The sequence below is a fragment of the Perna viridis genome, chromosome 13 (assembly GCF_037379345.1).
Source record: "Perna viridis isolate PV_CMFRI_1.1 ecotype Kerala chromosome 13, ASM3737934v1, whole genome shotgun sequence".
Lineage (NCBI taxonomy): Eukaryota > Metazoa > Mollusca > Bivalvia > Mytilida > Mytilidae > Perna > Perna viridis.
Genome location: NC_142457.1, coordinates 10,604,219 through 10,620,023, shown reverse-complemented (window position 1 = coordinate 10,620,023; position 15,805 = coordinate 10,604,219). Strand labels below are relative to the sequence as shown.

General features: G+C 32.9%; 1 long non-coding RNA gene across 3 annotated transcripts; it reads right to left on the bottom strand.

Moving 5' to 3' along the window:
• Positions 1 to 639: 639 nt before the first annotated feature.
• On the bottom strand, positions 640 to 15,564 carry LOC148599534 (uncharacterized). Of its 3 annotated transcripts, none has more exons than XR_015918147.1 (10): positions 15,476 to 15,564; positions 12,231 to 12,263; positions 10,950 to 11,078; positions 10,516 to 10,581; positions 7,340 to 7,402; positions 5,602 to 5,661; positions 3,669 to 3,741; positions 2,216 to 2,370; positions 1,247 to 1,372; positions 640 to 745 (listed from the first exon to the last, which is right to left on the bottom strand). It is a non-coding gene; the product is annotated as an uncharacterized LOC148599534 (long non-coding RNA). The 3 variants fall into 3 exon arrangements; XR_015918146.1 differs by having other exon boundaries at positions 15,429 to 15,501; XR_015918148.1 differs by lacking the exons at positions 10,950 to 11,078; positions 12,231 to 12,263; positions 15,476 to 15,564 and having other exon boundaries at positions 10,516 to 10,937.
• Positions 15,565 to 15,805: the final 241 nt, after the last annotated feature.

The window sequence follows — 15,805 nt, the reverse complement described above, 5'->3', positions numbered from 1 at the left end:
CGCGAATTAATTACAGAAACATAAATAATGGGTCAAGTATTGAGTGTCGTAGATTCATAAATTTTTCACATATATAAATTCCACTTAAAATGCTACTCATAGCCATATATTCGCCCTTGCTGATGAGAGTAGAAGTACTAATGTCCTAAAACTACTGTAAAATTTGTTCCATCAGAATATTGGTGTAGTATGTTCATCTACATTTTATTACACTATATTCGACGAAAAGAATATCACCAAACAAGAAGATACCAGACAGGTACAGACAAGATGCGTCCACAAAAATAAAAAAAAAGTGTAGTAAATAGTCTTAACAAGTACTATCTTAAAAAATAGATATCCGACGCAGTAAAATTTGTTCTTTTTACTTATCATTTTCTACATTTCATTCAGGATATAACAAATGATACGCAAATTCAATCTCCGATACAGTTTTTTCGAACGCCACTAAATTATCAGCATTTGGCAAATCGGAAATCATAATTTTAATCATGTGACTTGCGTTTCCATGGAAGAGCATCAAAGGGGTCAAAGGGTAAAAAGCGAAACAATAGTCTGTGTCGGGAAAAGTCTAAAATAGGTTCTGTAACCCCTACACAATTAATTAATTAAATCAAACAGAACAAAGTTATTCTTCAGCCTCAATTTATTGTGTTTTTTGAATGATGAAATATTGCTCAACTTCAGGCGACATCTTGGTTACGTGTTTTATGTGTAGATTACTTTGGCAGCCTTCTGTGATTATCTGTAAAATTATCATAAAGAAACAATTTATAATTAACTGAGGTTAGGTTTTTGTATACTGAGAACTGACATGTACATATAGACTATAAAGCATAGTGTGTATAATAGTGTAGAAGACCTTTTGAAGAAAAAAAATTAAAAAAAGGAACCAAATATTACGTACTTCTAAATACTTCCTCAATGTCTTTGAAGGCAGACTTAGAATTTTGATATCATGTAATATGTCGATGACGAGAAAGGTCTGAATATTAATATCATTTTATGGAAATGTCCAGTTAACACAGCACCCGTTAACAGTTAAACACGTCCAAACATCAATGTCATTCTCACATTTGCTATATTTCCTTCTGCTTTTCCTATTGTTATTTTTTGTGAAATCATTTTCTCAGCGGAATCGATGAATAAAACGAACATATGACAGGGGAATCTATCACAACTTACAGGAGACATGATGATAACTTAACCACTTGGTTTGTTTATCGGTAATAAAAAAGATTAATACCTTGTAATAATCGTTCTCACATCCGATAAATACTCCTGCACTATCGTATGTATCGAAAACAATCTTGCTACCAGAATATTTGGCAACGGCTGTGTAATGTGCGAGGCTGGAACAATTGTCTTCGACCTAAAATATAGATGGAAGGTCAAACTGCGGTGTTCTGACATTGAAAATGACGTATTTACAATTTTCATATGTACGGATTTTTTCGACCCTGAATTCTTCTTTAACCGAAAGATGACCTAAGCTACAAATTTGTTTAACACTATCGAAAGAAGGCTTAGACTTTTCTTATATAGTTAATTATATCAATATACTAAAACCTAAATTCAAGGAGCATTGGTGTGATGTATTGCGGACATGATCTTTTGACCAATTCAATCGAAGTCTGGAGCTGACATTTCAGTAAATGCCAGTGGTCATATTTAATTCTTTATCGATGCAAGGCTGCACATGTGCTAGCTCCCTAAGTGGGATTCGATCCGCTACAATGCTCTGACATCATGTCAACATTGTCTGCATTAAGTTTCACCATATAGACCACTCGGCCACCAAGGATATATAAAAATACAGCTCTCATTAACGAGTGTTACCTTCCTTGAAGAAAATATAGAGCGCAAACATTAGCACATGAAGTAGACAGCGCGTCCTATAGAACAACCTCTAATGGTATTGGGTTAGACAGTAGAGGATCTTGAGCAGTATAAAAACACAGCAACAGCACACCTATAACTGCTTCCTGATTCACAACGTATCACGCCACTAGCTTATAGACCCTGCTATATAGGATGTGAAAAATTCACATGACATGAACACTACTCATTACAAATCCGCCAAGCTGTTTGCAGTATACTGTTCTAATGCGCAAAAAGGGGATGGGTCAAGTATTGAGTGTGGTAAATTCATAAATTTCTGACGTACCGAATATACCCTCGCTTCGCAAGATATTGTTTCAACAGAACCACATACCTGGATTGGTGGCTAGAATGTCTTTATGTTTGATACCACAAGCTTGTTCTACAAACGAGAGGGAAGTACTAAACACGCCCTTCCAGGGCAGTTTCCTGTTCCAACAGCTTGGTTAAAAGCAACCCCTGACAGGGATTTGATAGGGTCACACGAAACTGAAATAAAATTATACTGATAACAAATTCAAGTGAATTTATAGCAATGGATAACTTAAGCATAGTTGATGAAAAAAAAAGAAAAAAGTAATTCATACATGTGATTTAAAAAAATGACATTAGTCTTGAACGTGAAAGCCCACATGCTTGTATTTTCTTTTGGGGATAAAAGTTTAACAGAAATTCAATCATTAATTTAAGATTCATAGTTACAAATTATGACCAAACAAACTTTGATTACTATTATCTCCTTTTGTATGATGTATTTGAAATCAATTAAAACGGTATTGGAAGGTTGAAACAAACAGACATATATTCAGTATTTCTAACCCTAATGCTACATAAGTTCAGTCATTCATAATGACTTGAAAGGTATAAAAAAGAAAAGGTAAAACATAACTTCATCCAATATCTTGAAAATATTATAAATAAGAAAAGTACATAGGAATGTTGTATGGAATAAAAACAATGGACAAGTATTTGCTTATTCATGCTTAACTCAAGCTAGTTCATGTCCTGATGAAATCGATGATGTGTACAAAGAACATGTATTGTAATTTTCGTATCTCTTTCGGACCAATGTTTGTGACAACTATTGAATTTATAATTTTTTTTCAGATAAATGATAAGTAATTAAATGTTATTATTGAGAAAAGCACCGAGATATCGAGAGAGTAATCAAGGGAACCAAGATTCTAGCGGAAATCAAAAGCATGTAATCCAGGGACAAATACCAGATATGAAAAGACACACAAAGAACATGAAATAACAAAATAACAAAATGATACGAAATAGTAAATCAGCAACTCGAACAAATGAACAATAAAATGTAAGTTCCAGAGAAAATAGTACTAATATTTATTTTGCTATGAATGTCTTTTTTCCCCCAAACAAAGACCTAATTCTTTCATGTCTTGGTTTGCTGGTATTGATGTAAGTGTACGTCATTGTACGAATCACAGGAAAATTTGGAAAAAAAATCAGAAACATGTATGTCAAATTCCCAACAATCTGACAATATAATTTCAATAAAGGATGCTTTCTCTATTGAAAAAGACCATTATTTACTCTCTGCGTGACTAGATTTGCTCAGAATTTTTTCAGTAGAATGTTAGAAAAAGGAGGTTTTTGACAGAGTTATCCACCCTTGAAATGGTCATTTTCAGTGTGTTTCATTGAAATTATAGCTCAATTTATCAACAAAAGGAAGGGCTTCTCCTATTTCCTTGATTCAGATTGTCAAATTACACTTTAAAAAAGGTGTGTTTTAATAAAAATGGCTTTATGATATTACTTACCTTGACTGGTGTGTGCCGTTTGATCGTTTTTTTTTGGTACACGTACAGGTGTTTGAGCCATGATGGTTAAAGGCTATAATAATGAAAAGAATAAAGTCTACAAAATATATCTATAGGGAAATCTTACACATTAGAATTCCTACACCGCGCAATAGACACGTTTTGGGAAATATCCATGCTTTTTGTATCATTTCCACTGTAATAGATATATTCTCTATATTATAAAACTAGTTAAAAATCATTTATATGTTTCCAGTCTGAACAGTTCTAATATAGCGCGACCTAATGAAAATTCTCCATCTTTTAATTATTTAATGTTGGAACAGATATAGGTTCAAACGCATCTGCCTTCAAAGTTACTTGAATTCATGCTTTAAAATTAAAAACAAACTTTATGTCTAATTAATTTTCCTCCTCCAATGTACATGAAGTACCAAATTAAACTGACAGTTAATTCCATTTCACTAGTTGATAAATTAATTGAATGAATGTTGTCACTCTGATCACATTCAAAACTACAAAATTTGGTATTTTGTTAACAATTTGTACAAAATAAAGTATTTTATGTCACCAAAAATCAAATGTTACTTTCCCTGACCTAATCCTTCACAGTTCTACGGTCATTTATGTTTTTTGGCTTTAAAGTAACTATAAAATTATTTTATCTTTACAAACTGTATTTTGTCAATTAATGGAAGTTTTCGACGACCCATATACACTTGTAAAACGAGTTCAAGACGGATTTGCGACGTCACAATGAAAATTGTGGGAAATAGTTGATATATTCTTCCCGACCATTGGAAGATTGTCTGTAAAATGATATGCTTTACGAAAGAAATAGGTACTAAAATATGTTATGCAAGGTGGAACTTACAAAAAAAGGAAACTATATTATCTTTTACCGAGAGAATGTAATGGAAAGTTATAACGCATGTCGACATATATGGACATATGTCCATATCCAGGTATATGGATAACGGATATGGTGAAAATCAACAAATGCCTCTATGTATAATCAAAATACAAAACAGTAAATACTTTCAGAGATCACCAAAAGGTCTTTATCAAGCGCATTAGTAATCAAGGGAACCAAGGATATAGCAGTAATCAAAAGAATGTAATCCAGGTCAGACATGGAAAACAGACATGCACAACAAAGAACATGAATGATTTTATTTACTTTATGTTCTTCGTTGTGTATGCCTGTTTTCCATGTCTGGTCTTTGTCCCTGAATTACATTCTTTAGATTACCGCTATAACCTTAGTTCCCTTGATTACTCTTTAAGAAGCAATAGAAAAATGTTTAGAAATTTTTCATATCACCTGTTGATAAACCAAGCTGCCTAAATATTAACACGATAATTTGAAATGTATCGTAAATGGTATTATAAAGTTGAAAAACTAGGATTTGAAATATAATCTTTAATTATCTGTCTCTTTCGTTCCTGTCGTTCAAATTGACTATTATATTATCAAATGGAATTATTCGGACATTTGAAAGGAAAGAACATCCCTGAACAAAACAACTCTGTTAATAAGATTTGATTACTTATTTTCCATAGGTATGAAAAACCAGTACAGAAGCATATTCAAAAATATTTTGTCAAAGCATTATGCTACAGCCTGTGTAAAATGTTTACTATGGCAATGTATCGAATAATTCGGCGACTGTAATTAAATGTGAAAAATAAAGTTCAACTCCCCATGCCGCCAAAACATTAAATAACAAGCCTGATACAACCCTCTCCTTCCTTGATAGGGAACCGCGTCCTTTTTGGCCGACATATCACATGGGGTCATCTTAAGACTATTATTTACATACACAAGCACGTTGCTTTACAGAAATAATTGCCTAACAAACTGAAGGAAATGGAAGTTTTTTCTCTTCCTTCAACATTTATCTGGTAACAAATACAACCTTTTACAACTTACGGAAATGGTGAGTATAACATTTGGGTCTGTAGTAGTTGACCGAATAATGGTGCATAATCGCTGAAAAAGAACGAAGATGAATTTGGAAGCATTTTAACACTTCCTTTTCAAACAAAGTTGTTTGCCGTATATATGCTTTGAATTATCCGGCAAATTGTGACTACTTACATTTATAGGCTACCCCCCATACTTAAATACAAAAATCAAGCAACTCAAATTATAATTGATAATAAAAGAAACCATTGTAGCAAACATGGTGTTGACTTGTTAATATATCAAATCTTAATTAAAAAGACAAAACAAAAAAATATCATTATAAGCACAAGGATATTTGGTTCAATTAAGTAGCAGTCTATACAAAAATCAGACAGGAGGTGATTCATGCATGTCAAAAACCCACTGATTTCAGTTTTATTACTTGTTCATTCTAGATCACATAACCAGTTTTGTTTTTTTCATTTAGGGGTTGTGCTTTTGAGATAAAATTTATATAGATTGTACACGTAATTAACACTTTGCATGAGTAATCGTTCTCGACTTGGTTTGATATGGATATGGTTGATTTTATAGGAGGTTAACGAGTCGTTTTCAAAAAATACAGATATAAATACAGAAATGACTATTGTCACATTAAAATATAGCATATCTAGACCGCAAAAAAAGAGCATGTATGAGTTTATCTACACCACGAATCACCTTACCATAGGCAGTGTTTGAATTATATGTGGACTGGTACTTAAACTGGAATTTTCAATCAATATGTTTTATTTAGAACAATCAACATAATACTATGTTTTTATTCAAACCGACAGTTTTTACAATTAAATTTCAGCAGGCTGTGTACATCGTATTTCTTTATTTTTGTTTCTTAGGTTAACGTCATTTTAATGTTCAGGGCAATTTAGTGACCACAAGTATAACTGTTATCAAAATTTAAAAATAATATAATAATCGAGTCAAAATTTATATTTAATTGTATAGCACAATAGCATTTTATTAAAATAAATTTGAAAAATATTTTCGTGCAAGTACGCTTTGCGGTACAATCAATTAAAATAGATCTTAGCACTGGTGAAAGTTTATTGTACCAAATATTTCTGATTTACTCTCGAAACTGTATCCACGCGCAAATAAACTAGTGACGAGCACCCATAAGCTTTGTGAATTCTAAATGTATCTTATATTCCCTTAAGGTGACCTAGAATAGCAAAATAAAAGTCATGTCCCGAACGAAACAAAAAGTGACCGTCCTTTCGGAAAAAAATAACATTTCCTTAAGCGAAACAAAAAATATTTGCTTAAAGATCACGTCTAAGAAAAAAATAAGTCAGTCCTTTCTGGAAGTCTTGAAGTCTATTCATTTTTTTTTCTATTTAAAAGAATATGTATTTTAAACGATGAAGAAATGTACTTAGGTGTTTTCTGCTGTTTAATTCCTCTGGCTGTTCGAGCTTTGATCGTATTTTTCTAATTCTAAGATAGGAAATGTATTCATGATCTATAAATTCACGGTCGGTTGCGTCTAAAATCTTAGATGTGCAATTGTTCACGTCACAGGCTATAAAATATTACCGTGTTCCACTGAGTACTGATATTTTTCCACAAGTGTACAAATAATGAGACTTAAACAACAAAGATATTGCTGGGTTAAATAAAATTTTAAGTATGACAAATTTCACGGTGCTGGCTTTATTAGGCAATGCCTACTTCATATTACTGACTTGTAAAGCGTACTTACATAACTGGTTAAAATGACCATGTCATTCACATTCATTGCTACCAATACCGATACCAACTATTTCTGTAATGTATAACATCAAATAAAATATTGTGAAGACCATGATATTTCTGAACCCCACCCTGAATGCAGTGTCATGGACGTCTTATTTATGAAGTCACCATTGTAGATGAAATGTAGTTTTTAATAAATCCAAATGAGACAAAATCGAACAATATTTCTATTCGTTAAAAACAGTTTTTTGATCATGAAAGAGTAAGTTAACAACGATCGAGAAAGATTTGTACTTTCTAAATAAAGAACACGGGTAGTATGCTGACTTGATGATAAAACTTGTATTATATATACATGTATTTTTTCAAAAATAAAAGAAATTATGTGACACATAGAATGTCTAAATGTATACTGAATATTTTTACAAGCAAGGACGACGACCTTAGGGCGATAGACCTAGGGTAACGGACATAACTCTTACAAATCATTGGAACGTTTGTATTCATCATTTTACGTCAATCTCATGTAAGCATCAAAGTAATATGGACTAATTTCATTCGGTTTTAAAGGAATTCTTGAAAGGCTTTGGTGAAACTTAACATGATACAAACACATCCCAAATTTGTGGAGTTATGCCCCTTACCCTAGGTCTACCTCCTTAAGCAGTCTTATAAAAAACCTAATTGAATAGAATAGTACTAACTAAAATTGTAGCATCTTGATATTTACATTAATTAGATAAGCGTGTCAAAAAACGTACAACAAACTAAATATATATTAAACTAAGTTACAAATTATTTTTGAGAACCAGATAAAAACAAAACAAAACAAAACAAAACAAAACAAACAAAAACAAACAAACAAACAAAAAAAACAAACAAACAAAAGAACATATTTAACTCAACGCTTGCCATTTCATAACACAGTAACTCATGGTTTTTTTAATTATGTAATTGGGACCTAGATTTTTATATCAAACTCTCTATACACCAATAAAGCGGGTAAGGTAGATATTCGGTAATACATCGATCAACATAATAATTTGTATAATGCAAATATACATTCATATATTTGATACAAACTTACTTAGTATTGACACCGGCATATTAAATACAGTAAAGATTTTTATGACATCCGTTTCAAGTTTTTGTTTAAGAAAACCTTGATTTTAAGTATACTAGAACACACCTGTGAAATTGTATGTATTTATCATGTGGTTAAAAGTGTGTACACCATTGTAAAATGAACTTATTTAAATATTTTATGACTAGGAAAATCAGGAAAGGCATCAAAAGTATCATCAAAATAAACTGAATAACAGCTGTCAATGTAATGTTTTGTATTTCAACCAGCAGACCTAGGTTTTTGGAAAAGTGGAGGGCTATGAACGGTATCTGGAAGAGTAATCAAGGGATCCAAGGTTATAGCGGTAATCAAAAGAATGTAATCCACGGACAAAGACCAGACATGGAAAACAGATATACACAACAAAGAACATTAAGTAACTAAAATCATACATACAAAGTAACAAAAGTAGATGAGCAACTCGGACTCCACCAAAAACTGGGAGCATGGACCAGGTGCACCGGTAGGGTAAGCGGTCTCTGCTTTTCTAGAAACACCCGCCGAGTTGCTTGTAAAAAGTCAAGTCCGGGGTAGACAAACGAGGAAAGGAAAACTATGACCCGTTGAATAAATCAGTTTTCATGGTGCTGATGGATACACCATAACGATCCACGAGTTCATGATGACGACCATAAAACTTCTGTAGGGATGACTTCAATCTTGTAGCAACATAACCCTGTTCCAGAAGCCTATTTGTTAGAGTTCTAGCGCAATATAAAAAGTCTGCGTAGTTTCGGCAAGCTCTGGCATAACGTATGAGTTGTGATATGAACATTCCATGCGCAGGAGCAAAAGGGATGTTGTCACAAATGAAAGGAAAGTTGACAATTCTGAATGAAATGTCATCACGTTTGTCGTAAAGTTAGGTCAATAGTTTTCCTTTACCATCGATTTCTAAGTGTAGGTCAATATATGAGGCTAACTTCACAGTGTCTGTAGTATCCTTTATCTCAAGTTCTTTTGGGTAGATGCGATGTATCAAATCCCCAAAATTAGGATTGTTTAAAGATAATACGTCATCTATATAGCGGAAACTGAGATTGAAGGATCTAGCCAAACGATATTCTTTCTTTCTGATCAGATCATTCAAATTCAAATTGTGTATTTATGTAACAAATGATGTGAGAGTAGAAATAATAGGAAATTTTCCTTTGACCGACGAAGACGACAGTCTTATAGCCAAAACATGTTACTGCACATATACAATGAAATCAGTTTCAGTCATGGCAGTGTTGTCATTATGATAAAATTTGTGAGAACTAGTAAACTATTTTTATGTTTTAATTTAAATATCAATTACCCTCGTAGTTTGATCCCCCTATTTACCAAAAATCGGTACAATGTTATCATAATATTTGGAAAAAATGAAACTTCCGTACATGTATGTTTTGTCTTTCCTTCTTTGACTCAAAATATGTACTTGTTCTGACTGGTTTTTATTCAAATTTTGTAACATGCGAGGCAAATATTAATTCAGATTCCTGAATTGTAAAACGTCATATGTACCACAACCGGATCTAGGGACCCATAAATATCGTATGCTACCGATTTCTGTATCAAATCGGGTGATATTACGGACACCATCAGAAATCCATTAACGGAGTCAAAGTTCATTAGTTCCACAATGTACCGCTTCCAGGGGTCCCCCCAAAAAATCGTTTCATCTCTTCTAGGAACCGGAGGAATATTTGACAACGTTTCTGCAGCTCATGTATCCAAACATTGTACGTTATCCAGTTGAGATTTACGGTTGTTTGAAAATATACAAAGAATATGTGTACACTGATAAAACAGGTGCAGCTTAACAGAACGGAAGTTGTCTTTGACTAAAAAGTCCAACCGGAAACAATATCCGGACGCATTTATTTTTCGAAAATAACCCAAACGGAATAGTCATAAGTGAGTATGACAAATACGACAATGCAGTTTGACACATACGACAATGCATGGTGCCTATGGCACTCAAAGACATGATGACTAATCTATCGTGAAAGAAAGAGAAGCGACACACAACATGAGTCTTCTCATTTAAATGTATATAAACATGTAGTACTTACGAAATTTATCATACGCAACTCTTTGTCTACAATGAGGATGGGCAACTTTGTGGAGCTTGTTAAGTGCTAGAATATAAAAAAAGAAGTGGCATTGTCAACAACAAAAGAAAAAACAATTTAAAACATACGCTCAAACATAGAAATATAACAACAAAAATCAACAAAACAAAACCACAAATGTATTCTACAAAAATAATCCATCACACATAAGAATATTCATTTATTGTTTGTACTAATTTTGACAAATCTGTTGGAATGGTAGCCTGATGCCTCTCACAGCGTATTTTGATGCCATTTTATCTTAGCAGACAACATCACATTCCAACAAAGCTGATTTTATGTACAATCATATAATGAATACGTAGACAAAAAAAAAAAAAACGAGATCTTTCGAAGCACGTTTCATTTGATTTAAAGTAGAGGATATATCAAACCATGCGAATGAATTGTTGTTTCTGTCTCCTAATTGGTAGACTGTTCAAGGCAGTCGATGTGAGTAGCAGCACTTCTCTTACCGTCTATGTCGGTCATACCAGGATTTCTTCTGTGATCATCTTGTATATCTGAACATAATAATACAAAACCACATAAAAACAATTGACGAAAAGTGGTAGAAATGGTCATCTAACCATTTACAAATTAGAACATAACACGATCTTTTTTATTCTATACCAAAACATTTGGAAATGTCTTTTCTTCACATCATTCAAGAATAAACGACAAGATATTTCTCAAGTCAACATGTATGATGTCTTCTAGATTCATTTGAATTTGGGTGATACATCTTGTCCTGTCTGATTTCGTTCTATTTTCGATCAAACTTACGTAAGAAAATATCGTTATTTCGTAAATATTCGAGAAGTTATGCGTCAAATTTTCTTTTTCTTTTTTTTTCTCTTTGTTTTTGTTTCTGGTGAAACACAATATAATTTACATGTTAAGTACCATTCTATGTAAGAAGCAGGCAATGTGTGGCACATCATTATTCTCAATTTGGTCTTTTTTTACTTAAATGTATTCAATACATCTAGAAGACAACTGAAAAGCTATTTGAATTACCCTGAAGCATCTTTGAAGTAGATAATTTTGACTCCTTACATAAATAAAAAATGCGAGAAAATTGTCCCGCCATTTTTCCATAGTGTATTTTAGATAAATTTGACCTATCAATATCTTGTACAGGCAAAATTTATAAACACTTTGATTGTCATTTCTGGAGGTCACAGGTAAAAATACTTGGTAAATGCAGTAAATTCTCTGCGTTGTTCCTTGGTGTGCCACACATTTTGCCTGATTCTTAGGTTTTAAGACGGAGTAGTACATAAATCTTTTTTAATGGTAAGTAAATATATAATCTTGTCTTTTGATCATCATTTTACCCATGCATTTGTTGTGCTTCTGGGTTTATGCAGAAACCGTTCAATTCTCTTCCTTTTTTATATAATTATGCATCAAGTCTATAATATCAGTGTATATATAAATCATTGATGAAAAATAGCTCGACCATTCTTATTGCGTTGCTTTCGAATTGAAAAAGTAAAAAAAAACCTTGAATACCGTAATTAGTTATATTTACAACTTTTATGATTGTATTGAATAATTGAAAATGTCGTCGCTATAGGAGTCTGGACGGTTTACGTGACATGTTACACAGCACACTAAATCATTAATGAATGACCGTCAACTATTTTTCTATGAACTTTAATACATCTTACCTTGGTAGGAAGATTGACTTGTACAATCATCAGCTGAATAAAATATTTAATTTAAAATAAACAAAATAATATAAGAATTTTGCTATCAACCTTTTAACAATTTAATGACTGACTCCATTTTAATGTTCATTGGCATATATTTGATGCATTTTTGGACGAAAAACAATGTGTGATCAAACAAGACCAGGATATGAATTACCCCGACAAGCCGAGTCGGAATTTCATTGCGCTAACTAACAGATTAAACGGTCTATAGGAATGAGTATCGTTCAATTCTGATACGTTACATGAGTAAGAAATTTACATATATCGGTGTTATTTTTAAAAAGATATTGAGGTAACCAAGATTCTAGAAAAAGTAAAAGCCTTGAAAGAGTAACAAAGAGAACCAGGATTCGACCGGAAATCCCAAGGCCAAAAAGAAGATTGGGAAAACAGACACATAGCATGGACTAGTTGTACCTGTAGGGTAAGCAAAATATACCATCTGTGCCGGAGATTGAGCATGAACTAGGTGTACCTGTAGGGTAAGCAAAATATCTCATCCGTGCAGAAGATTAATCATTGACTAGGTGCACCTGTAGGGTAAGCAATAAATGTAATCAAAAAGTCACCGCACATTAATCCGATTTATAATCAAGTCAAGTCCAAAATAAATCCAGCAAAATCGATATTTCACCACCGGAGCAGCTGATACCACAATGGTCCTGACTTGGTACAGGCACTTCAAACGAAATGGTTGGTTAAATCTAGGTTCTACATCGCGTAAAACCTCCCTCTTCCATTGCGTCGTGACTATACCAGTGGTGATCAAAAGCATTTGCATGCTATTGTTATAATAGGTAAATCAGCGGTCACATCAGCAAAAAGAACATTTAAAAAAACAATCATTATTGATTGTTTTAGAGATTGTTTTAGAAAAGAATGAGTATTTTTCAACCAAGGACGGATACCTGAAAAATAATTTGATGAGAGACCTTTTATAAGAGGCGTTTCATCATCTTCTTGATTCAGTCAGGTAGATATTTATGGCATTCAAGGAAATAAGAGTAGTTAGTACTTGCTCTAGCGTAGCGAATCAATTGTGAAATATAAACACCATATTCAGGAGATGAAGGCATATTGCTGCACAGGTAAGGAAAATTTATGATATTGAAATTAAAGTCGTTTCTTTTATCATAAATCTTAGTGCTGAAATGACCACTGTTGTCAAATTCGAGACGCAGATCCAAAAAAAGATGCAGAACAGGCTGTTTCTGTAGTCTCCTTTATCTGGAGCTCTGGTGGATATATTGACGGTAACCATTTACCAAAACAAGGGCTGTTGATGGACAATACATTATCAATATATTTATATATAAAGTAAAATGATTTAGCATCTTTCATTTTTTTATTCTTTACGAAGTTCAGAAGAAATTCAGTCTCGTATTACTGTGCTTTAATTCGTGGATACTAATTTTCGTGGATTAGGAAAAAAAACGGATTCTTGAATTCGTGGTTTAGAGAATTTCAGTATATATATTTATGGAAATCTCCTTGTCGTTGGGAAGCAAATTTTGATTGATGAAAAAATTTGACCCTGAAGTAAAATTATTTTCTCCAAAGTATTTTAAAAAAGTAATAATGAAAAGAAGACCAGCTACTACTCCATTACCCGCCAAAATAAATATTCGCAAGTGTAGAATCTACCGTTAGTTTTGACGCAGTTTTATGATCTTTGATTGTTTAATCGGATTTTGCAATCTAAATTACTTATACATCGTTTAGTAAAATAAACTACACCATCAATAAGGTATCGAAATTTTCTTAATTCGTCAAAGAAAAGATTGATTGATTGATTGTTGGGATTTTACGCCCAAGCAGCAATATTTCAGCTATATTCAGGCGATGAACATGAAATGAATGATAAAATGAACATGAAATGATGATGAAATGAAAAAAGGGATTGGACACAAAGGTAATAAGGTCGACAACTTTGGATTCCCACAAGAAAAAGGGAGGGATGGGTAGGGTCGGACAATTTAGCCTCCTGTGGCGTAGCACAAAGGTTCCTACTCCTATCGAATACCACAGCAGGGTTCTTTAACTTGCTAAGGACGTGGCAACTTTCCACACACGGTACACCACTATGGTTTGCGGTCAGGTTTTCCGTCTTATAGCCTGACAACCCCAGCATGTAACACGTAGGGATAACCCATTCCACCACCTGGGGCACACACCCCAGTTGCTCTGTGGGCAGAGCGCCCTAGCCCCCGGCTAGGGTTCTGAGCACTATTTAGTCGCCTTTTACGACAAGCTTAACATGCTGCAGGCCTATTCTTTTGACACCCAGACCTTCACGAGGCTCAACGAAATGACAAAAATGAATCATTACTTTTGCATTTTAAAAGAAACGTCAAAAGTCAGATTTGTTGACTGCAAATTGACTGAATTTTAGGTGAATCAAAAACTCGGGTAAATAGAAGAACACATATATCGATTAAAGTGTCTTCTTTTCTTAGAAGATGCATTTTATTTCCATTCTGTTCACTAGATAAAAAAAGCAAACGAACAAACAACAACAACAAAAAAAAAAGCAAAAAAACAAATCAAAACAAAAACAACAACAGATACAAAATAAAAGAAAAAAGTAATCTTAGACTCAACGCTTTTGAGAGAAAATAGCAAACATGTTTTCGATGACGAACAAACCATATCTGACGGGTACAAAAATCTCGCTGGCATTTAGAGATCAAGTCATAAGGCACAAGGGAACTTATTTGGAATCAGATAAAAAAATGAAAGTGATTACGATTGAAGATGAATGGTTTGAATATTAAAATTTACGTTTTTGTAAGAATCATGCAAAATGAGAAAATCTAGATCATTGTTTGGTTTCTATATCACTGGATTTTCTCAGCAATTTTTCAGTAGCATGTTTGAAAGTTTTTTTACAGAGTAGTTATCTGCCCTTGAACTCTTCATTTACGGTGCATCTCAATGAAAATGTAACTTAATTTACCAAAATGATATGGACAATTTTGTCTTTTTCCTTGATTCTAATGGTGAAAATAGACATGAGAAAATAGTGGTATTTTTCACAGCATGTTTCGGCAAATGCCTGATTCATACAGCGACTGACACTTATAAGAAATATTTAAGATAATAACCAAGACATTTGACTTGATATTGTAATATATAATGAATTAACAGACCTACCGAAAATTAGGTGAATGTTATCCATGATAGTCCTTAAAGTGACCTACCGAAAATTGTGTGAATGTTATCCACATTAGTCCTTTAAGTGACCTACAGTTCTTATCTGTCGTGTCTAAAATCGTAGCAGATAACGCATATACATAACATAATTACCCAAGACAGTGGTATTCATTATTTTATTTTGACTCAAATGCTGATATGACGAATTACTGTTTGTAAGTTTAAACATTGTATCTAAAAAAGCAAAACTCCGTTAAATGTGTTTTTTCGAAATATGTTGCCTTGTTATTGTTTAAATTCTTCACAAAATAATTATGATTCTTCTCTTCATACCTTTGCTTAATTTTCTTTTCAAAAACTTTTTTTTCTAATTACTG